The sequence below is a fragment of the Anas acuta genome, chromosome 1 (genome assembly GCF_963932015.1).
Source record: "Anas acuta chromosome 1, bAnaAcu1.1, whole genome shotgun sequence".
NCBI classification, from domain to species: Eukaryota; Metazoa; Chordata; class Aves; order Anseriformes; family Anatidae; genus Anas; species Anas acuta.
This window is the reverse complement of record NC_088979.1, coordinates 14,670,413-14,695,733: the sequence shown is the minus strand read 5'-3', so window position 1 is coordinate 14,695,733 and position 25,321 is coordinate 14,670,413. Positions and strand designations below refer to the sequence as shown.

Sequence of the window (25,321 nt, the reverse complement as noted above, 5' to 3'; positions counted from 1 at the left end):
CGCCCCTCGGGGCTCCTCTCAGCCCCCCTGGAGCGGGGCTCGGTCCCCGCAGGGGTGAGCGGGGACGCTCGGTACTTTCCTAGCGGGCGGGGAAAGCCCCGGGGGCGGCGTGCTTCCCGCTCCGCCCCGGGGCTTTCCAGGCTCCTTCCTGCGCCATGCGGGACCCGGCGACAGGCGGGCGGGGGGCGAGGGGACGGGACCCCGAGGGACTGACTGAACCCGAGTTTGGGGAATGGTCCCAGGGGTTAAACCTCGGGGGCAGAAAGTCTCAGGGGAAGGCAGTGAAAGTCGCGGGGGGGAGAGGCACAGACGACACGTTTCCATCGGAGGGGTTTAAGGCGGTATCTGCACGTAAAAAGTCTGAAAAAGTTCCACGGGAGGTACCAAAAGACTGACCGGCGCTCCAAATCTCCCGGCGGAATTACGAGATGACGCTTCCTATAAAGGAACGGCGGACAGGAGGTGAAAAAGCCCCGCTTGGTGCATTTGCGATGACTGCGATAGCGGGGTGTTTGCACAACTGAGAACTGAAGGGTAGAAATAAAGGAAGCATGACCGAAGAGCACGTTATGACACCGATGGGTATTTTTTTGTAACTGTGTTCCCGTAAGGTGAATTTGCAAAAGACTCATTCATATCTTTTCTAAAATGGGTTCAAATTTCCTGTCATAGGCGATGACGCTAATCAATAATAATACCGAGTCAAATTTCAGACATCTGAGTGCAGAAACGCAGTAGTGGAACACCATTTAACTTCCCTTAAGTCTCGACATAGAAATGTTTCAGCACTTGCTAAAAAAGAAAAACAGCCGAAGTTTAAATTATCAGATTGCTGACGTCATTTTAAGGAAGCTTCTGTCATTGAGAAGACAACAGTAGGGCTTCAAAAATGCACTCAGCTCTCCAGACACTGTACCTGAAGATGGATAGGTTTCAAGTTGGGATGGATGGGTTTCAAGTTTGTTGCACACAGGCAACTCAGTATCACGTAAGCACCTGAGCTCTGTGTATGTGTGTTTGCATGGCTTTAAGTGCAGCTGCTAAAACATTTGCTTTCGTGGACCAAGCTGGTGATGTTCTCAGCTTGGGACTTCAAGCAGGAGTTTCCCAAATAAAGTTACATTGAGTCTATTGCTATAGATTCCAGGTAACCTCTTGGCTTTCAACCACACATTGTCCCAAAGCTCATTAATTCGCTGTTCCAACTTAACTCTCTCAGTCCTGCAGTGCTTCCCTGCTTTGTGCCACTCCATGAAATCAGGAGATAACTAAGGGTTTCTTAGCACTGAAGTTCCCAAGGAGTGATGTGTTACCAGCAGCATCCCCAGCCCAGCATCAGCATGGGACCAAGGTAACTCCAGACGCAGGGACAGAGAGCGCAGGAGGAGCACTTTGGTCCTATGCAAGCTAAAAGCAGTGCATGCACAGCACGAGCATTCCTTTCACCGATTGCATCAGAGTTTGAAGATCACAGGCTTGACCTAAGAAACAGTAGGATAAACAAGATGCTCTACTTTGCAGATTCTTTGCTCTGGAGAGGGGGAAGGAAGGCTGTGTTAGGATAAAGCTCTCATCAACCAAAGGGAACTGCTCTCTTAGCAAGTCCCAGGTAATCGTAGAGGTGACAGTGATAATAAAAGTGTGTCTGCCTCATTACCAGTGTATGTGAAAATAAACCTAATGTCAGTGTTGACTGAAATAGCCAAGATGATATAGCCAGTTTCTGGAGGTGGAACATGGTGAGCCTGCAGCATGAGTGCACGATGAATGCCAGCAATAAGTAGGACAGACAGGCCAGGAAGCAGCTGATGGGACTGCACATCGAGAAATCTTCTCCAGGAGGCCTGATGGATGTCTGTCTGTGCTGGGATCTGTCTCTTGATTCCTTCTCCAGTTTACCATCTTCTACAGCATTAAAACATCTTGCTTTAATGGTGCCTCTGTAACACATGCCTAAACGTCCCTGAAGGGGTGAGGGTTAAAATGCTGTTGTTTGCCTTTCTGTAGCTACTGCTTTGCTCTCCCTTAAATTACAGGGGAAATACTGTTACCTAGTTTATCACCACCATAAGTGACTGTCAGAGTATCTCCCTAGGATTTCAACTTTACTGATACCCACTCTGGGTATGCTCAGGTATTGACAGTTGTTTTCTCTCAAATGTTTTCCGGAGATACAAACAGCTCAAAGCAGCAAATTTATCATTTCTGTGCTACCAAGGATGAGATACAACATAATCTACAATTTTAGTAATAGTGCTCTGGTCTTTAATTCTAGCTAAGAACGTACCTCTATTTGATTTTTGGTTTGAGAGAAAAACACTCAGTTAGGTGAAGAAAAAGTACTCCCTATAGCTTCATTTGTATTGGTCCACTCATATCTATAGCACATCTATAGCTTGTTTGGCTGTTGATTTATAGAAACTAATGAAAGTATCTAAATTCCAAGCTGCTTTTAGGAGTGAGTTAGAAAGCATTTCTCAAAGGCCTTGCAGTGCTTCATCAGGGAGCCACGCAGCCCCAGCAGTGGAGACTCCTGTACCTACTCTTCCACTTGTCTAAACCCACCTATAAAACTCTACTTGTATTAAAAAGGAAGAATTATCACCAGCTAGTGTCCGCACTTTTCAGCTTCCAAAAGGTATCAAAAGCTGCTATGGAGCATGTTCTAGCAACTGTGCTGATGCTACTTATTTTGAATCAGTAGCTGCCATTCATAGTACATTGATAGCATTGCCCCCTTTCCAGCAGTAAAGAGGCAGGTTTTGTCTGTTAAACTGATCTGATGGCAATTAGCATGCCAGAAAAAAAGAAGAAAAAAAAAAAAAAGTGAGCAAATTTTCTTTGGAAGATGTGACTTACCAGCTCTTTCAAAATACTAGAGGAGGATAATGATGAAATACAAAAAGGAAAAAAGAAAAAAAAAAAAAAAAACACAGATGTTAAGGGCGACTTAGGAGGAGCTAGACTGGGACAGAATATTTACTGTAGATAAAGTAGTAGGACCTATTTGTTTTAGAAATTAAGCCAAACCCTAAGAGCAGAGCAGTTCTGACATCTTGTAGATATGACATCAGACAAACTGCGTTTTGATAATCTGAATGAATGCAAACTGCTTCCCACTTCATTCCAACTAAACACAGCAACAGGGCACCTCTGTCTAGACCATCAATAACTATTACTTTAATTTTGTGACGAGACTTAATTAACTGCATTTGGGCACATAGCAAAATAAAATAAAAGCGAATATCTCACAAAGGACAAATATCATATCTAGACAGTAAGGGTATCATGACTCATTGTAACAACCTCTAATGTTCAAGAAAAAGAAAAAAACCTTCATCTTGGAGCTCACATACTGAAGGTCAGTACATTCACCATCCAGAAAGTTTCCATTAGCTGTGCAGCCACACGGTTCTGTTTTACACATCCTCCTACACAACGGAGCACAAGAACAAATGTTAAAGTTTGCCTAAATCTGTTGTGGGTTTTATTTCATCACTTTCAGTGCAACGAAGAACTTCTCCCACAAGACATAATTAGTCTCAAGAATATATCAGAACCACACTGAATAAGCTGAAGCTTTTACATCAATAAAAACTTTCATTGTTATTTGCTTGGAGAGTCACAGGAAAATTTGGTAAATTTTGCATTCAGTTCCCTTTTTAGATTTGAGAAGCTGATCACTTTTCCATTTTTTTTCTTTGCTTCTAAGAAGACATTTGTGTTCTGCTGGAGGTTTAATAAACCTTACATTCAGCATGAGAAAAGAGCCTGAAAAATGCCAAAACAGAGATGACTGGGTTAAATAAACCAAGTTTGTGTGGAAAAAAGGACCACATATACATCGAGGAAATCGAAAGGCTGCATTGACTTGTTTAAATTCAGGACTCCTCATTCCTGCTTCCGTCAGAGGTACTGTCTTTCTAAACAGCAGATTGTCTATGTTGACTCAAAGTTACTTCCTGCTGTTGTAATATGAAAATTTCTCTAGGGCTTTTAGTTCCCTTTGCTTGAACTAACTATTGCTATTCACATTCTCGAGCAGTGTCATGGTTTTGGCTGTGTGTGCAGCTTTTGCTTTACCTAATGAACTGTCTGCATCTCAACCCATGCCTTCTCACACTTTTACCTTTCAGATTCTCTCCCCAACCCACCTGAGGAGAGCGAGTGGCTGTGTGGGGCTGAGCTGCCTGCCGGGGCTAAACCACAGCAAAGAGTCAGAAGGAATCTTGTATGTTAATGCTCCTTCTGTTAAAAGAGAGCCTGATGTGGCACACTTTGATTTTGTGAGGCTTACTGTGGAGGTTTACCACTACTCTGAGGCTCAGGAGGATACAAAGGTTTTGTGAATCATGCTACGTATGATGGCATCACACTTTACTGTGGGCCTGGGTCACAGCTGCGACAAAGTTCCATTTAAAACAATGACATCAGAAAGCATATTATCCATTCAGAGGTTTCAAATGTCACTTCAGAGTATGGGAAATCAGTAAATCAGTGACTTCCAAAAACCTACACACGAAGAACTTCAGCCTTATGTTCCCACATACAAAATAAAGCCCAAAAGTCCAGAAGCAAAACCAGAGATGTGAGCTATGCGCCTGAGCTCCCAGTGCAGCAGTGGGGAACTGATCTGTGGTCTAAAACAACAAATAAGCAAACAAACAAAAATGCTCTTCACAAACTGAACGAGTCATAAATCATCTCTACCATCTACTAGAACAATGATGGCTCAAATACTTGGAGCAGACATGGGATCTGACAATAGGAGTGGGGCTGCTTATGTTAATCCTGCTGACAAATGGTAGTAAAACTGCAGCCTGAGAGAAGCTGGGCTTTTCCTTTTAGCATTCTGTGGTGTTCCTTAAGAATATATTGAGAAATAAGAAGAGCCACAGTGTTACTGTAAACCCTTTGTATTTTTAGCACTTTATTAACTGCAGTGGGAAGACACTGACTTACAGAAACATGGGAGCAAAGAAATAAGGAGATGAAGCCTACTGAAAATAAAATCTCTTAAACTTTAAATCTGTAATATTTTCATGATATTTTTATGTAATATTTTCAAGGATATTACAAGGAAAAGCATAATGAGGAGAGGAAAAAGAGTGATGAACCTTTGGCAAGAGGTTAAGGTATTTTTTCAGTTGTAACTACAAATTGAATATTAACTTGCACACTGATACCCACCGGGTATGTATGGGAGGAGGGGTTAAAGCTAGTAGTTGCTCAGTGAGTGAGTATAAATTACTGTTTAGTGAAAAGGTTAGAAAACTGGCTTGGAGGGGCTGGAGTTTGCTATCAAATTTCCACAGATCTGGTACTAAATCAAACTACTGAAAAATTATTGGAGTGAAGTGGGCAGACAGATAAATCTCATCAAAAAAAAAAAAAAAAAGATTGCATAAACCAGATGTTAAAATCAGGCTGAACAGCACACAATAGTTGTCATGCTGAATAGTCACTTTTTTTTTTTTTTTCCCCCTTGTGGAGCAGGAAGGAGAATTGCTCCTCTGCTGGTGTGCTCATTCAGAAGGACCACCGCAGACTCAGAAAACAAAGAGCACACTGACAGGGCTGAATTTAGAAACCAACAGTGGCTGCACTGACCTGAAGTCCATCTATTCCAGTACCAGCTGGTACCAGATATCCCAGATAGCAGATAATCCGTTTATGCAATAAATCCTGTCTTGACCTCTAATACCATAATCTGGGGCTGCTATCCAAAGTTTGGTGTTGTTACTCGTGATATAATAATTTGAGTGACCAAAAGGTCACTCAAGTTATTATATGAACAAAGCTTTGGACGAAAAAAAAAAGGTCTGTATTGTAGTAGAAACATTCTTGGGCCAGAAATTCAGAGTGGCACCATGAGCAGCTGGCTCAGGGAGCTGGAAGCTGCTGGGTTCATTACCCCACAGTGCTGCAGAGACAGGATACAGCAGCCTTGGAGGAGCAAAGGGTTTTTGTTATTGTGTTGAGTAATTTTCAGCAGAGAGAGACCATTTTCAGCTGGAATGCCACATTCCTAACACACAGAAGCAATAAAAAATATTTGCACCAAAAAGGAAAGCTGGTAAAATACGCTTGTACAGCATCTGCAATAAGAAGCCCCATCCTCTGCAGCTTTACGTTGCCATTATTTTACAAAATACAAGTGTCATAAATGGTCACGAGATCGACTTTATCCTGCTCTGACAGTGAGGCACATATTTAAAATGACGAGATTCAAGGTCCTGTGCCCTAATCAGACTTTGCTAATCATGGAGATTAAATTACCTTCTAAGGGCTAGCAGAGAGGAGGTCTGTGCGTCTCAGTATCAAACGTGCCAAAGCCCTGCGCACACAGCATTGTTTCCAGCACCACCTGCACACTGAGAAATCCAAATGCAAGGGCCTGAGTAAAGTACCAGCATCTTGGGGTTTGATAGTGGCCCTCTGGCCAGTTACCTTTTATCCCAGCTCGAAGCTCCTCCTAATAAAAGCTCTGAATGAGTATCTGACTGTGAACCTGGTTTGTGCCTGACCTTTGTCAAAGACATGCTGTATGTCTTCAGAATGCTGTCTCCTTCACTTGGACACTCAGTTCTGAACATAAAATAAGCTACCGTGAGAACGTGTCCAAAATTAAGCAGGTTATCTTCCTCTGAGAAAATGTGTAACAGTTTGGCATCTACCAAAGACTGAAGGAGTTTCTCTTTTTAATGTTTTTCTTACTTGGAAACAATGGCAGTATTCATGCCTAGTTAGTTCATAAAGTTACTGCTTCTGAATGTGCATTTCCCAAAATGCAGGAGTCACTAATAAAAGAGGCAGAATATTTCAGACCTTAGCAAGTTCAGTATTATGGCAGTGATTTCCCTTCTGCTGGCTCCTCTGGAGTAAATGAAAAATGAATTTATTCTGAAGTCAGACGTTGCATGTACATAGTAAGCTGCTCAATTCTGATCCAGACATGTAGGCCTGTGGGCCGAGTCTTTGTAGATTGAAATCCGTTTATACTGTGAGTGCTATTTCTTTATTTCTGCCCTTTCAAATCTCTTTTCCCCCCCAGTCTGTTTGTTTCAATCCAATGCTAATCTTCTGCAGGCAGAAAACCCCCACATTTATACAATATCCTGTTTTTCAAACGCTGTGTTATCTCTGCAGTTGCTGTGCACAAGGACTCTTTGACTGACGGGCTGCCAGCTACATCGCTTGCAGGTTGTCAGGCCTCCCGCGTTACAGTATGTCTGCCTGGCCCCAGCAAGAAAGACCATCACTTTTTCAGAGACAAAGATAAGCTACAAAACTCATTGTAAACCAATTTCTTCTGCTCAATAAATAGTAGGACAAAAGCCCCTGCAAAGCAGCGTGTTTGTCTTCTGTAATACAACACTATGATGACAGGCACTACAGAAAGCTTTAGAAGGCAGACATTGTACAGCAACTCCGAAAACAAAAAGAGCTGCTGACCAGCAAAACTCTTAGAAAACACCAAAAAAGAGTGCAGAATTTGGATTTCATGCAAGAGAAGGACAAAGGTTACAGTGATGCAATTAGCAAGACAGAATCATCCAGTAAAATGCAGAAGAGGTATAGGATAGAACATACATATGAACTGGTCAGTCTTTATATTTAAATGGAAATTAAAAGGTGCTGTTAAGATGTTTAATGTGTTTTTCATTAAATTCAGAAGAAAAGAAAAGAAAAAAAATGAAGAAAAAAAAAAAAACACACTTAAAATGGATTACACGAACCACCCTGAAATGCTGTTTTTCTCTCTGTAATTGCAAAGGAGGTGAGAGTGTTAAGTCACTAGAGAGCCTACTCTCAGACAAATAGCAAAAAACAAATCTGGTTTTAGTCTTATGTTTCTCTAACAACATAGGGAAAATGATAAAGTAATAAGTCAATGGTTGCTCCAGATCTACATGCTTTTCAGTGGGTGGTTTACATAGGATAAACAGGCAGAAACCCAACAACTGTTGCCTTGAACCAGATCTGTGGTGTGCCTGGGCTGTTCTGCAGTTTCTAGGTACCTTCTAGCAGAAGGTACACAAAGTCCTACAGCAGGAAGTTACAGATAAACACAACAGATAAGTATGCTTGGAGTTTTTTTCTGTTCATTTTCACTTTTGTTTCATCAAGGGCACGATTTGACAGAGCTGCAGGGAAATGAAACTAAACTTTTCACTGCTACAACAGGGGACCAGAACCAAACTGCTCATTTTTTTAAAAAATGCACTGCTTTGGGGTCTTTCTTTAGAAGATAATCTGGAAAGGATAATTATTTTACTGGGAGAATTACATGGAATGAACTACACCAGTAACATGTTCCTAGCGGGACAGTAAAAACTATTTGTAGATGTCCATTTGGCAGGCCTGGGCTTATAAAATGCCAGCCCAGGAAAGGCCACATGTCCTTGTCTGTGGCTACTTAGCATTAGAGTAGAGACTCAGGGCATCGTTGTCCCTGCTGCTGCTTCTTGTTGGCTCTGTCAGCTCTGACCTGCAGTAATCAAAGAGTTAGCTCTCTCTTCTCCAGATATCCCTCATCTTAAGTCATGACCAAAGGAGAAATTGAACGAAATTAGAGAAAACGGCTCATCCACTATCTCACTTGGAGTGTGAAAATCCAGGCACTCACCTATCGTGGCAGCTGTACCTCATCTATTAGCAACAATTCTGCAATCTCATCCTCATTCTGTAAGTCTGACAGGCAAAATGCAATTGGTGCCTGCTATTTGGGCTGTTTAGGACAGGCAGAGAGGACATGGTGATGAGCTACCCCTCTGGAGGGTGGTCCTGCAGCAGAGCACAGCACAATACCATGTTTCACACATCAGGATTTTGGAAAGCTGAGCAGTCTACAGGCTGGTCCAGACACACAGAAACTTTTGACACACTTACGAGGTGTGGCATGGTGCCAGATTTCACAAGACAAGTAGTCAAGTTAATCAAAATGATCTGGCTCTTCCCACCAAGGACCACGTTTTCCAGAGCATGATCTATCACGCAGCATAACAGGGGGATTTTATTGCCAAGCAGGCTTCAGTGAAATCCTAAGTGAGGTTTCAGACTGCTTTCTGGGGAACTGAGCTCCCCCTGGGGTAGGGGCAGGAGATTTGGCAGGATTCCCCTCAAAGTTTGTGGGAATCATCTTCTGAGGCTAAAGGGTGGGAGAGACCACAGCCTGAAGACGGATCTCCCCTGCCTGTGGAGCTGAGGACTCAGGGCACAGAGGCACACCACTGCTGCAGACCCAGAGTGTTTCTGCTTTGAACATCCACTTTTCCAGAAGTGTAGTCAGCGGGGAAAGTCCATCCCTGGGGTTCCTATCACAGGCACTGCAGACCACACGCCTCAATGGAAAGCTGCTAGGAAGAGCGAGCAGTGACAAAGCCTGATGCTGGCTCCTTTGCCTTCCCCTAGGTGTTCCCCTACCCTGAGGCCCTCACCTCAGGACTTCCTTCAGCCAGAGGCCATGGGTCCATGCTGCCCCTTTCTGCATCACACCAGAGAGCCACAACCAGCTGCAACTATAGGGAGAAAGCAAGAAGGAGAAAGAGTAGAAGTTACGGGGCTTTGTTGGCTTGCAGCACAAGAGGAGCCAGGGCTCAGGTAAATTCGTGCTTGTGAACTGGAAGAAGCCCAGCCCTGGCAGAGCCCAGGCACCGCGTACTGGGCCACGTCCCCACTTCGTGGCCATGCTCCTGGAGCATGGGCTGCTCTTGGGCCCTCACGCAGCCAGAAGCTAAGCGGTTAACAGGTCTGTGAACATCAGCAGTCATAAACTATCAGATAGGCCATTAACCCTCGGTACTGCTTCTGGACACAGGAAGTTAATGAACAAAAAACTGGTGTGAAGAGGAAGAACAAAGTACAGCTTTGTCTGCAAGGAATTAGCTGTCCATGTGCTGAGGCTTGCTGGGGGTCTGGAGAACTTTTTTCCTAAAACCAGAGTCCAGAGATACTACTGCAATCGTCCACACAGCGTATACCACAAGAGTTACTACAACAACTGTAATCATATCGCGGGCTATATGTTGTTTACTCACCAATTTTAGCTTCACAGACTCCTCCCCTTCAGACATGTGGATCCACCTGCCCTGTTTTGCATCATAACTCTGAGAATTAGGGTTAGGAAGCTTTCCTGGCTGTTCAAATCCCAATCCTTCTCACTGAGCTGCTCCATATAGGATGGGCTTAGCACTGGACATCGAGGCACGTGAGTCACGTGTTGCAGATTAAAAATTTTTTTTTTTCTTTTTCATCCATCTTTTTTTTTTCTTAACAATTGATTACCAGTTGTTTTTTTATTTTTTTTTATTTTTTTTATTTTATTTTTTTTTTTTTCCCACAAACTTTGCCTAGGAGCACTAATTCCTTTTGGTCATCTGTTTTTGAAAACAAAAGTAATTTTGGTAGCAACACTATCTCAGTCACATTTCTTGGGAAAGAACACAGGGTCACAAATTAATCGAATTATAATCAACAGCAGAGAAAAAGATTGTAGGTTTGTTAATCTCTTGCTATGTAATTAAGCATGCTGAGTGCTTTGTGTTGCTTTTCTCTATGCCACAGCAAACAGAGAGCCAAGGTGTGGAGCAGTGACCCAGGAGCTCATCAGGTTTCCTGGTTATTGAGTTTGCAGAGGTAGAACATTACAGCCAAAACCTGAACGTCCCCCAAAGACACCAGACACTCTGTCTGATGCACGGCAGCAAGAAAATGCCAAAAAAAGGGCTGGTGTTGTTTTAGCACCACCGAGTGGACAGATAAGGGAAAAAAAAAAAAAAAAATCATTTTTGAGACTGGATAACTAGGTGTCCCTGGGTAGGCGATGGCATGGTGCTGGCTGCTGGAGACCAGAGCAGCATCAGCCACCCCGAGTCCAACACTGCAGCCATACATCCCACAACCCTACAGCCCTTTCTCATATATTGACAAGACACACAAGATTCACTTATCTTTGGGGGATGTTTCCTTGGAGCTCAGCCTGTGACCCTGTGTGCCCACTAGCTTCCACACCAGTCAACGTTCATACACTACTCATGCTTTAAACCCTTATCCATATGGCATCTCAGCAGTAGCAACCCAGTGGCTAATTGCAAAAATACCCTGATTATTTATTTATCACCTGCAATAGGTCTCAAGAACCTTAACACCCTACAGTTCTTATTAGTGAATTAATTGGTACGTCCTCAACCATTTTCTTATGGTCATCCACAGATATCTCGGCAAACTTTTGTACATCTTGTCACCAAATTAGTCTGTTTTGTTACACTGCACATAGTTCCGGAGTCTGGAAAGTCACTTCTGAAAATGTTACACCTGAAAATATGAACACAATATCTTTAATAAACAAAGATGACTGTAATATAAAGACAAAGATAAAATCTGCAATTCACAATGCAGAATTTCAGTTGCCTCAGAAGCAGCCCAAACACTGCCTACTGTTTTCTGCCAGCTGTGTACCTCCACTGAAATCAAAGCCCTGTTACATGGATAAATGAGTTTTTCCTCTAGTCACAGGCAAGAAAAAATACTTAATGTAATGTTTCAATGTGTTCCTTATATCCCAACTGTTCTGTGGGATTGGGGCAGTAACTTGTGGGTGGCTGGCTGGACTTGAACAGTTTTTAATGCTGTTCAGAAAAGATATATGAAGACATGTAGCAGCTGTAGCTACGTAAGAGCTGCTTTCCCCTGGTACCAGATAAGATAGTTTATTAAATTAGATAAAACTGCCTTCAACCCCCCCAATATTCTCAATACTTTACTGTCATACTCCTGCCTAGAACTTTGGCCAGCTCTGTCTCTTGTGACTTATCAGTTGTGTATCTGTTACTTGGATTACCCTGCAGCCTGGAGAGCCCTTTGTGCTACTCCAGAAGTGCATGCGCCGTCTCTGCACTGGAGAGTTTACAGTCTGCCGAGATAAGAGATGGGAAGGGAAGGGAAGGGAAGGGAAGGGAAGGGAAGGGAAGGGAAGGGAAGGGAAGGGAAGGGAAGGGAAGGGAAGGGAAGGGAAGGGAAGGGAAGGGAAGGGAAGGGAAGGGAAGGGAAGGGAAGGGAAGGGAAGGGAAGGGAAGGGAAGGGAAGGGAAGGGAAGGGAAGGGAAGGGAAGGGAAGGGAAGGGAAGGGAAGGGAAGGGAAGGGAAGGGAAGGGAAGGGAAGGGAAGGCATTTGGCAGCAGGACAGCCATGATGGGCTGCAGCGTGCACGGGAGGGCCCAGGTCAGGGTCTCTGTGTCCTCTCCTACAGAGCCAGAAAGACCTGGCCCCTGTCCAAGAGAGGCTGTGTAGAAGATGGAGGGAAGGAGAGGCAGCTCTCCTGAAAAGTGGTCTATCAAAAGTTGAAGCTTGGAGCAATGGCAAGCGTCCTTCAGGATACTTGACTGCAAGTCTGCAGGCAGCAGAGCTGTCCTGGAACAAGTGCAGGCGCAGATGACACGTTTTCTGCAAATTCCACTTTTCATATCATGTTAGTTGCTTGCTTGTTACATGCAGCCTGATTAAAATAGAAGCATTTAAGAAACTGCTGCCATCTTAGGTCCTCTCAGCTTTGAGCGAAGGAGAAAAAAATCCCCTTCACAAGTTAAAGGGCGCCAACCTCCAGTTCTTGCCAACCTTTGCTGCGTACTTGCCCTCCTTCACACCTCTCAACTCTGTGTACTTGCCACCCACACACCTCTGGGGGTTGAGCAAACACTTGGCCATGTCTGACAGTAGGTTTCTCAGCTGTTGGTAATAAATTTGAGTGCCTAAGTCCAAATAATGCAGCCAAAGACAACTAGTGTTGGATCTAAAGAAAGCAAGAAAGAGCCTAACCATCATTTTGCTTGTTACCAGCCTCATATTTCCAGCCTTTACCTTGGAGGCCTGAATTCCACTCCCTGCCCTTAGGACCATTTCTGTTTTACCTGGTAGCTGTTTCTGTGTTTGATAGGGAGCTGGTCTGGGAGAACCCACCTCCTGTCTGCCTGCCACTCTCCTGCACTAGATGAGGCAGTCGTGTCCATCACTCTCTAGTCCTTGGCTGCTCAACAGCCCAGCTACCTATAGTAAGACAGGAAAATCAATCACAGCATTAGTCCAAGTTATCTATGTTCAGTAGTCTGGCCCTGTTGGTTGTGCTGGTCTAAATCCTTCAGAGCAAGGAGGGGATTCACACCAGGTACAGCATGCTACCAGGTCAGGTGGGCCAGCATGGCAGTGCTGATGCTGGGTCACCTCCTTCTGCTGATGGCACCAGTTTGCAGCTACAAGAACACAACACCATACTTACACATGGGCACTGCCACAGCTCTTGGGACTGGAGAGCTGAACACATGGGGACACAGAAATTACTCAAAATCTATAATAATATGGAATGAGTTTCTTCAATCACGTGCAATATGCCCTAGTATGACAACCTCTACCATCTTTTCTTTTCTGAAATGAGACTGAGCCTTTCTTCCTCTGGCCCTAAGTAAAGCAAGGCAGTGAGAACCCTGAAACACAAACTGTTATGTTTAAGCTATGAACTTCTTGCCAGTTCATTCCAAGAGGTTTCTCACCAAACAGCCTTGTATCAGATAGCTCTCACTCTTTAAGCTGGCGTTTTGTATCCCTCTGAGGTAGTTGAGTCCTCCTAACATTGCACACAGGGAAGGTGGGTACCTAACACGGGGTCCAGCTTCCATTCTGCATGGGAAGCTCCCTAAAGTTTGGCTTTGCAACGTTCAATTTGTAAGCACATAAATAATCTTTTACATCTGGTTCTCAACATCTGGGAAATCTATTACTGAGCCTGTTTAGAAAGCATATTTGATCTAAGCTCTGGCGAGAGCACAGTGTCTGTATTTCATCTCTCCTCGTCCTGCGCTGCCCAGCTGTTTGTGTACCAGCTTTCTGTGTAAACAAACCTGCTCCTGCCTGATTCATTCAGCAGTTTCACAACCCGGCATCTGTGACCTTGCAATTCCCAGGCCTCCCTTGGAACAAGGCTGATTAAAGGCGAGCCTGTACTACCCCACAGCTGTCTCAGTACTTCACAGCAATGGGAAAAGGAATACAGAAAGCGAGGACCACAAATTGATTTGAATACAATGAAGATATTGTTCCAGCTCGCCCAGCTGTGGCAGTGACATTAAGGAAACCAAGGAGTTTGGTCTCTAGGTTTTCATGCAAGGAGTAGGAAGGCTTTAAAAAGCACAGATGTAATACGTAGCTCGGGTCTCCCTTATGCCTGTTGTCACATGGGCAGATCAGGCCCTTGGTCTGGTTTACATACTGTAGGACTTCTTGGAGATGTAGGAAGGTGTTTTATCTCCCTGCTGAACTTCAGTGGAAGGTACAACCTAGAGAGCTAAACTCAGCAGCCTCAGCAGCCTCACTATCTCCCTGTCCTTTCCCTTCTTCTGGAGACCTGCCTGTCACCTGGTCCCCTCTTTGGGCCCTGATCCTCCCCAGGAGGCACCAACGAGCTGTTAACCATTCTCCTCTTGAGCCTACATAGCTGCTTGTCATAATCACCAGCCAATATCAGGGTAAGTGAAAGCAGACATGGAAACACACTGGCACAGGCTGCCCAGAGAAGCTGTGGATGCCCCATCCCTGGAGGTGTTCAAGGCCAGGCTGGATGGGGCTGTGGGCAGCCTGCTCTGGTGGGAGGTGTCCCTGCCCATGGCAGGGGGGCTGGAAGTAGGTGATCTTTAAGGTCCCTTCCAACCCAAACCTTTCTGTGATTCTAAGTAAAACTGATTTTCCTGCTGTTCCAATAGGGACAGCAGGAAAAGTTTGGGGCAACTTTACAATGACACCTGCAACCTGTCTCTGGAGCATGATTCAGCAGCTGTGTGAAGGCAAACGCCTCTCAGTGAAATATGTCCCACCTTCTTAAAGTTTGTGGGAAATGACAGATTTTTCACTAATAGAAAACCCAGGCGATTTAACCTGTTACTAGACTGCAAATTAGTTTAACAGCAAATTACGTAAACGAGCCTGCTACTGAAATGCAATCAGCTATTTTCAAGACAAACGTTCATTTTTACCACCTGCAGTAGGTGAAGCAGTTCACATCCCAGTGAGGAAAACGTTTTCCTGTTGGGTAACAGAGGTCCTCATTAGCATCACTGTGATTAGGCTGCTGGGGTTGGCTAGCAGCTAGATAACTGCACATCGCAGGCCTTCACCACCATTAAGAAGACGCCAGCTATTTAGGGAACTTGCAGGGCCCTCCAGTCACACCCAAGGTTAGTCGTGGTCTGAAGCATTATGGCTGCAAAATCTGGGGCTCATAACGCCCAGCATGTGAAGTACCTTGAGCTACCGCAAAACTGTGCCTGCATGTTGGCCTTTTTCAGGAAGACTGTGCTCTAAATTAAGTAAACATCCACTCAGGGAAGCCCCACAGCCTGGGTTGTGCAAGACATTAGATTAGGTTTACAAGGCTGTCTCCTAGATTTACAACTGCAAAACAGCCCAATCCGCCCCCCAGCTGACTGGGCACAATGTTACCCCCCTGGAAATCTAAGCAAGAGCTAGCTGGGCGAGCCGACCTGTGAATAGCTCCCACTGCTTGCCTGGCAGCAAAATCTGCTCACAAATATGCCATGCTTATCTGGTAGCTTGTTTTTAAGCTTATGTCTAGAGATTGTACAAATGAAACACATCAGTGAGATTCAGTGTCCACGGATGTGAGTTACAGACTGCTGTTTTGTTGTTTTTCTAAATTGGCTTTATCTGAAGCTCGCTTCTATGCTAAACTGTAAGTTAATACTTCTTCCTTGCTTCTCACAGAGGCATTTTCTGCAGCATTAGCAGTTTTGTTGTTGTTGTTTTGTGTTGTTTTAGTCATCATTAAAAAATAGGCAGCGAGGGATGAAGCATTTATCAGTGCTTCTAATTTGGGGATTTGGGGAACAGAATAAATTTTAGTAAGGGGCTCTTGGAGATGGAGCTATTATACACTAAGATGTCAATGATTTTTTGCAACTGATTTTTTTGCCTTCTTCTGATTTAAATAATGGCTCATGATAAAGAAATAGCTTTACATAAACTGTCCACTGAAAGACAAAAGTATTAATGTATTCAGGATCATAAATATTTGATGATTTGCCTCCTTTTTTTAATATCTTTTAAAACAAAATCAAAATATTCTAAACTGAGTTGAGTAAACCATTGCAGAGATGAATGTTAGCAGAATGAGGAGAAAAGTAAGACCAAAAGACAAGGGACCCCACATATGCATTTAACAGAAAGCTGAAATTAGAGATTAGGGAGAAGAATACAAGAACGCTCTTCCAGATGGCAGGAACTGCAGAGGAGGAAGAGCATGATGGCAAGAAGCAATGAAGGGAAGCTCATGATGGATGAAGTAGGATGAGAACAGACACTTTGGGGCACGCATCCAACTCTTTGGGTTACATAAAATTATCTTTACCATTTATGCACTTCCCTCTTTTCTTTCTGGGTGATGTGCATTACAGATAGAGCTGGTAGCACTGCTTGTAATTACCACCGCCTGACAGTTCTCGTTATGAGATTCTGCTTTCAGTTGCTCATGAGCTTGTTGGATGTTACTCATCCAGGCTGAAATGTCTTCTGCCAAGGACTGGCCTCGGGCTGATTCTTTCCCCCTCCATTTTCTTTTAGGAGGAGGGGAGGGGAGGGCAGTTTCAGTAAAAATGATTCTGTGGTTTTCAGGGCAAGATTAGGCAACCATTTATTTGAGCAAGAGTCTGAAATTTGGCAAAAGGCGGGGAGGTCACCCTGATGCCAGAAGACGTAGCCAAGTTATAAATGTGTTTTTAAAAAGCCTCGGCTCACGTACTTCAGCAGAGACTTGTCAGCTTGGCAGAGGGGCTTGCAGAGGGTTGTGCCAGCATGGGGCACGCTCCATCCCCTGCCAGCTTCCAGCCCCCAGCAGGGCTGTCCCCAGCAGAGCTGGCCACTGTGGGCCACTGCTGTCCACCAGCCTGGAGCAGGCGCAGTTGTGTCTCTCCAGGGATGGGGGCTGCAGCTGAACTGGGGGGCTTGGGGCTCAAAGGGGGTGGGAACAGGGAATTGGCCTGAATTAGCAATGTAAATAGGTAAATAGGTGCTTGTTCATAACCCAGTGAGAACAGAACTGTGCTGAAATAAATCACTGGAAAGGTAAATACCAGTGCCCTTGCCTAGCAAAGAGCCCAGGACCAGAAGGGAAGCGGGCATCTGGTGGGACAAGAGGAGCAGGAGGAAGGCGAACAGCAAGGAGAGGGAAGAAACCAATGTCAGCAGTAGCTATCGTGCTCTCTGGAGCCCAGAGCAGAGCCCAGGCCATCCCCTTTCCTCTGTCACCAGCAGAAATCTGGAAGTCCACTGGCACATGTGGTTCCTCCTGCTTGCAGGGGTTTCGTGCCCAGGCTGAGAACATGTCACTCCTGTTCCTTTGTTAGGTCTACAGGATTATTCTGGCCCCCTTTTCCAGCTGCCTTCTTAATTTGTGCTCAAGGATGGTCTTTGTTGTCCTTCAAACCAACACCGACAGTTTCTCAGGAGCAGCCTCTTGGCCAACCAATGCCATCAGCACACAACTGTGCAATACCACCTAGTGGTATGAGCTTGGCCCTCAAAACATGGTGTAGGAATCAACTCATACCACAGTTAGGCACAGAAATGTCACAGCGGTAAGCAATATTGAAAAGAAGAAATAAGAAAAAGATCCAGGAGTGATCTTTCCACAGTCTCCTTGTTCCTGGAAAATGCTCTTCTCGATGAAGCATTGCTTAGAATAAATACATGACGTCCTTTGTTAAGGTCGCTTTGTTCCAGTTTGATCTACTTGACCTGAATGGCTTGAAAGTTGTAAAGATGAGAGCACAGATGAGATGACAGTATTGTACACTGGAGAAGTACAGGTTGTGCTCATGCCTGGAAAACTCTGGGCAGTTTTCTCCTTCAAAAATGATGGTGTAGGAATGGAAAGGTTCAAAGAAGGGCAACAAAGTGGTGGAGGCTGTGGACCAATTTCACACAAAGGGCACTTAAGCAAGCTACTGTTTTTCATTTCAAAAGTAGAAAGGACGAAGGAGAAAGTACAAATAAAAAATAAAAAATGAAGTTAATAATAATAATAATAATAAAGTGGTTATAGGACAGGAAACAACTACCTTCTCTTCTGATGCAAAAAGCATGACATCAGATGACATGAGCAGGGACCAGGTTCAAACCACGTAAGAGGCTATTTGCACAACGTTTAATTAGCCACATGATGTAGCAAATATTGAAATGTTTGCCATGTGTCAGGAAGCATTCAGGGCTTCTACACCTTACCTCCGGAGCACAGTCCATGATCATAGAGCTACACTCTGTACTTTTAACACCATGAACCATCCTGTGCTTGCAGCCTTTTCCTGGCAATGGGGAACCTGCATTGCAGAGCTTTGGTCTGAGAAGAGCAGCTGTTCCCAGGGGTGCTGGAAGGGTTTGTTAGATTTTTTTTATTTATTTAAAAATGAATTCAGAAACCCAAACAAAGTCTACAAAAATATATAGAGAAAAAGATCTAAAAAGATCCCAAAAGTTTTACAGTAGCGGAAAACCCTAAGAATGATTTTCATTGTGCAATGACACAAGGATATCTGAAATACCACTGTTTTCCAAATAATCTTGGCTCCAAGGCTCTTTTACATACTATAGGTTGGTTGTTCAGTCACTGGATATTTTCAGCGTGTGCTTTTGTAGGGAAAATAATTTGTAGCTGTATTTATTTGAAGACTATATTACAGTGACTAAGCATAAATAATGTATGTGAGGAGGCAGTGCAAAATTGCCTGGCAGCCTTCAACGTGACATTGCCATGACTGCTGACCTGGCAACCTTAATGTAGCTCCTTGTGTAGGACAAATTACAAACCAAATCATAGAATCATAGAATGGCTCAGGTTGGAAGGACCTTAAAGCTCATCTGGTTGCAACCCTCTGCCATGGGCAGGGACACCTCCCACCAGCCCAGGTTGCCCAAAGCCCCATCCAGCCTGGCCTTGAACACCTCCAGGGATGGGGCATCCACAGCTTCTCTGGGCAGCCTGTGCCAGGGCCTCACCACCCTCCGAGTATAAAATTTCTTCCTCGTATCTAATCTAAATCTACTCCCTTGTAGTTTAAATCAATTCCCCCTAGTTCTCTCCCTACACCCCCTGACAAAGAGTCCCTCCCCAGCTTTCCTGTAGCCCACTTTAGGTACTGGCAGGCCACTGTAAGGTCTCCCTGGGGCCTCCTCTTCTCCAGGTTGAACAACCCCAACTCCCTCAGCCTGTCTTCACAGGAGAGGTGCTCCAGCCCTGTGACCATTTTTGTGGCCCTCCTCTGGATTTGTTCTAATTCTTCCCTCTCCTTCTTGTGCTGAGGGCCCCAGAGCTGAATGCAGGCTCCAGATGAGGTCTCACAAGAGCAGAGCAGAGGGGAACAATCCCCTCCCTTGCCCTGCTGGCCACGCTGCTTTTGGTGCAGCCCAGGTTGGCTTTCTGGGCTGCAAGTGCACATTGTTGGCTCATGGTGTCATCCACTGACACCCCCAGGTCCTTCTCCTCAGGTCTGCTCTCGATCCATTCTCCACCCAACCTATGTTTGTGCTCAGGATTGCCCAGGCCCAGATGATAAAACAATAAATAACCCTGAGGTAAGTCTTTCATTGCCCAGATGTTATTTTCCAGTTCCATTCAGGTCCCAAGTGCTGTCAAAGCGCTGAAGTTTCAATTGATACAACTTTTCGTACTGAAAAATCTTTCTTTGCTTAGTTTAAGATGGAGCTGTCACATCTCTGGTAGCAACAGGTGTGATGGTTTACACAAAGGTATCAAAAACCATCGGAACGCCTCAAGGTCTCCCTGAAAATTCCCACATGGAGACAACGCTGTTGAGATGCAATGAGTCAGCGCCACGTCCAGCCTCAAGCACTTTGGGGGCTGACAGAGGACCTCGTTCTGGTGACTGATCAGGTGAGGAGGTGCCAAACAAGAGCCACGAGGAGCATGCTGCTTAGCCATGAGCCTGAAGGCACCCAGGCAAAGAGCATCACCTGCAAGCAAGGGCTACCCTTGGTGCATGCCTCCAGCAACACCTCAGGCGTGGTAGCTCGTCATGGCGTCTCAGCCCCGACTCACTAAAAAGGAGAAATATTACTCCTTAATGTTCAGCATTTGCTTTCTGAGGTGCTTCAGTGTTTCTAAAGGCTCTTTCTTCCCTTTGGATATGGGCAGGCAGTGGTTTTCCTTGGAGTTAAGAGGAGAGCAGCCCTCCTGAGGCTCTGCAGCAGTTCATTCCCCTATTCTTCATCAGAGGGCAGGAGGACACTGAGCCCACTCTGGGGACAGGCTGGAGATCCAGCTGATGCTGCCAGAGAGATTTCTTCCTTATTTACTACTGCAAAACAAAATACAACTACCAAAGGATTGTTTAATCTACCATGAAAAAATCCATTGACCTCAAAATTTGCTGTTTTTCTTTATATCACTACAAATGACACACTTTTTGTTGTTTTAATACTGATGGCACGAAAGTTTTCACAATCAAGAATAGTTTAAGTAACCATGTTAAATTTATAAGCATGTACCATAAACAAAATAAAAATAACTTAGGATGCCAGAATCAGTCCAAAGCAAACACAAACTAAAAATAATAAAGCTAAATTTAACAGAAATCAAATATATTAGAGTCCAGAAAATATTAAGCTAAAACACACACACACAAAACACAACCAATCAACCAACCAAAAAAACCCTCTCTTTGCTTTGATTCTTTAGAGAGTTATTTCAGGAACATAAACACAACTCAGATTTATATTGAGCCGGGATTTTTTTAGGTGTATATATTATCTTCCGTTTGAGGTCCTGCCCTTCAGATGTTCAACCCAGGGCATTTTTGAAATAATAATTTAAAATATACATACCCAATCGACTGTTACAGCTTTTTTTTTTTTTTTTTTTTTCCCTAGGAGGAAAAGCATGGAGGACAAAGAAAATTCCTCAGTTTCAGATAGTCAGTTCAAAAGTTGAGCACTGCTCTGCATAAGAGAATTGTGGTTGAATAATGAAATTTTAAAACAACTCAGAGACGTACGCTGCCGCTTACTTCCCCCTTGGTAAAACTAACATGCAAGTGCAGAAGTAAACGTAATCTGTGATGAGAATTTCTTCTGGCTTTCAAAACATCAGCAAGAGGATACTCAGGCTGCACATTTGGGGCCTCTTCTGATGCATGACCTTCTCAAAATTTATTTGCGTGGCTGCTGCCAACAGGCCTCTGAAAAGCACCAAAGTTTTTGAATTGCTGTTGGGGTCATCTTACTCAGCTGGGGAGCCATGACTTGGTGGATATATCAGCTATCCCACTGCTATGTATGATATGTTTCCTTTTCCTTCTGCGTGTGGGCAGCCAATGTGAACTCCATCTGTTCAAAATCAGACCAAGTTTTTCATTTTTTTCTTTCCTGGGAAAGAATTTTTATTCATCCTGTAGTTGCCCATACCATTGGGATTAGGTGGCCATTTTGCTGGATGGATGGATGGAGAGGAAAGATATCTGCTTAGGGTAAGACTGGCTGCATCCATTTCGTAGCCCTCTGTTTTGGGAAAAAAAAAAAAAAAAGCATCAGAGTTAGACCAGAAGAAAAAAAAAAGGGAAGGACCAAAAAGCTCAATTAAAAAAAAAAAAGAAAATCAATTTGCTGACTGCTCCATTTATTCTGAATGACAAGGGAAGGTATGAAGGCCTGTTCTTTTCTGTTCTCAGTGAGTGACAGATTATCCCAGCTGGTTACACAGCGGATTTCCACCCCTACATCAATGATGATGAATTCCTGCCTCTCCACTGGATACCCATGAACTTAAAAGCTGCCATTCACACAAATGCTGTAGAATAACCAAGTCAGCTCCAGCCATTGGTCTCATTTTGACCATACCAAAGTTGTAGGCCCCTCTGACCAGCAGGACCTTATCAAGGAGTTCTCCAAACTAGCCAAGCCAAGTATATCCATGCACAGCTCTTTTCAGATCTTCCTTAAGCTGTGTGGATTTCTGAAATACTGAAGTCCAGAGAAGTGTAATGAAGCTGATGAAGGGTCTAGAAAACAGGTCTTACAAGGAACAGCTGAGGGAGCTGGGCTGTTTAGCCTGGAAAAAGGGATGCTCAAGGGAGACCTCATCGTGCTCGACAATTATCTTAAAGGAGGCTGTAGTGAGGTAGAGATTGTCTTATCACTTTGTGTCTGGGAGAAGAGCCCAAAGAGAGATGGCCTCAAGTTGCACTAGAGGAGGTTTAGGTTGGACATTAGGAGAAATTTCTTCACCAAAAGGGTTGTGAGGCATTGGAACAGGCTGCCCAGGGAAGTGGTTGAGTCACTGCTCCTGGAGGTCTTCAAGAAACATGTAGATGTAGAACTTAGTAGCATGGTTTAGTGGTGGACTTCAATAGTAGGTTAAGGGTTGGAGTAGATGATCTGAGAGGTCTTTCCCAACCTGAATGACTGTGATTCTCCCCTTTCACAGGATTTAAGTCCCCTTTCACAGAAGTAACACTGCAAGAGAAGCCCTGCTGTGGGGGCACTCCTGTCCTTACTGCGTTCAGGGGATGAATCCTGTTGGCATTCAGGGTTTCTGGGTCTACACAGGAGCTTTTAGCCATGTGGGCTTGCTGGTCACATCTCAGGCAAGGTGGCTGGATCACTGGTGGGACAGGAGATCCCAGGCTGCTGTATGCAAACCCTTGTTGGGAGGGCACTGCCTGGTGGGCTGCTGGAGCATCTGGCATCCTGGCAGAAGAGTGGACAGTGCAAAGCAGAGCAGTGCTGAGAGTAGCATTTGGTTTACTTTCCAGTTCCTCCCAGGTCTTTTAACCCAGAGGTGGAATTACGCTGCGAGGGGAAGGTTAGAAACATGAAAGTGCTCCTCATGCAAAACCTAATCTGGTTCGTTGGAGGTCGCGTACATGGCTCTGTGATTTACTTCAGGCTGAGAACAGCATTTAGAAAGCCCTGTCACCACTCTTAATTATGTTGTGCAGAGCTCCTGGCTTATTTTACATTGTAGCAGATGAGTGTAATTAGCGTGTTTAGGATCAGAGCGATTGACTCGGCCACACGAAAGCCCATGGCCAGCACCAGCAGTCGGGCAGCTCCAGCGGGGCTCACGGGCTCTGCTGAGAGGGGTTTCTGCTGACACTAGCTTCATCTATGCCATTGTTTAAAGCCAAGAGCAAGGAGCAATTTTAAAGTAATGGATATAAGTGAATTACTGCTGTAAATCAGGGGAACAAAAATCCCACTAAATGGAGAAATCCTCTTTTAGAGGATGTACCATCTACTGCTTACTCAGCTGTGCTTCAACATAACCCTCCCACAAACTTTTTTCCCCATACAGAAAAATAAATTAGGAACTAAAACAATTGCATTTATTGTTATTTATTTTTAAAACTATTTTTAATGATTAATTTGCAATGTATTGCATACCAATAGCTATCAAAAAGGATGCTTATTTAGCTGGCTCTGTATTTGCTTTTATCTATCCATATTCTGAAAGGAATATCTTGGTTCAGTTTTTCTTATGTTTTAACCATGGTCACACTCTGATGATTGAACTAAACCCGGGGAATGGGAATTACATATATTTCTGACACCTGGCCATCACGCCCTCCAATAAACAATCACTGCAAAGGAACCTTAATGATTTTTTTGTAAGTGAGGTACAGACTCCACGTACTTACTGAATGGATTAATCGAGCAACTCACCTGTCAGCAAAAGCATTTTAAGGTAGCTTTACAGGATTAGTAAACTTCATGGGAAATAGCAGATTAATGACTGCTTTTTCGTTGATATAATTGCGCCAGGCATGCCTGCATGCTTAGTTATACCTTTTCAATGCTGTTTTCAGTAGTGAGCCTGACTGCAGATTTCTGTCCCCTTGTCTCACCAGACAGAATTGCATTCACGGGTTTATACTGAGCAGCAAGCACAGTCAAAGAACATCCCGGGGAGAATTTTCCAGGGACTATACTACATGTCGTAATTCATTTCTACATCTGTGATTTGACTTAGCAGCATTTTGTTCCTGCTTTTCATAGAAAGAACTGCACTGTATCCAAAGCAAAACAGTCAAGCAACCCACTGGTACAAAATGAGAGATGCCAGGCTTACAAGAGAAGTCTTCTGGCGTGCCAGGGTTTTGTGACAGATACAAGCGCTGCCAGCCCTGCAAAGGTGACGCCACGGAGGAGTCAGGCTCTATAAGCAGGCACTTGAAATACCTCTGGAGAGCAGCAGGCCAAGCTCACCTTGGCTCTGAAGAACCCTCTCCAGGCCAGGTTTTTGCACTTTCAGGAAATATTTTGGTAGTTCTTAACCCTACTGTTCTGTTTGCTTGTTTTGTGGATGCCTTTCAGGAATGACTTGTTAGCTTGCAAAGGAAAAATTTTGAACCTACCTAAAGAAGCAAGTCATTTTCACAGTGGCAAATTAACTATACCCCTTTCACAGGTGAGGCACATGAGAAAAGGTTTGCCAAAAGTCTGAGCTTTATCAGAGCTCAGTATTTGGTTGTGACCCTGTGGGGTACTTCTGCTCCTCCATTCATGAGTGACCACTTCAGCCAGAGTTATCAAACAAGTGGTTTCACTCTCTTCTTTTCAATGCAAACTAGAAAAGCTCACTTGGATTAAATGAGGATAGTTTTACTTTCTTATTTTCCATGCCAAGAAATCAAGAGAACCAGTGCATTTTACAGATCAGGCTCCTTGACTGCTGGCATCAGTTGTGGGCTGGGAACAATGTGGTTAATAGCCTCGAAAAAAAGGGATGTTGTTTTGCACGAGGTGGAAGCACACGTGTGATGGGGAGCTCTCTGCTAACTTGACTGAATCACTACTTGAAGGGAACAAAGTGTTCTCATCTCTCTGCCCAAAAATAGAAGAGGGAGAGACAATGCTCCTTCAAGCATTTGCCAAAATGGTAAGGGAGACCAACAGAAACCACTCCCAGTGCCAAAGCTCTAGTTTCAGCTCACCAAAATGCTGCCTCAGCTACCCCAGTGCTGACCCCGAACATCCCATCCTTCCTTTGCAGGGCAGGGAGAAGCTGCAATACAACCTCATCTGCATTTTAAAATAAAACCATTCGAAGAAAAAAAAAAGATAGAGAGCTTATGAAGGAAGCAACAAACTCTTTGATGTTATCACTTACATTGGCGTGCCCGGGCTTGAGATCTCGCCTGCCTGCATGCTGTTTGCTGTGCATTTAGCTCACTGAAGTACGTCTTCGGGGAGAGGCTGTCTCCTGAAAGCTTCAGGATCTATCGCTTCCTGCCTCCCTAATCAGCTGTGCG

General features: G+C 44.3%; 1 long non-coding RNA gene across 1 annotated transcript; it reads left to right on the top strand.

Moving 5' to 3' along the window:
- Positions 1-15,249: 15,249 nt before the first annotated feature.
- On the top strand, positions 15,250-23,389 carry LOC137849979 (uncharacterized). The gene is made up of 2 exons (XR_011092208.1): positions 15,250-15,735; positions 20,943-23,389. It is a non-coding gene; the product is annotated as an uncharacterized lncRNA (long non-coding RNA).
- The last annotated feature ends 1,932 nt before the right edge of the window (positions 23,390-25,321 follow it).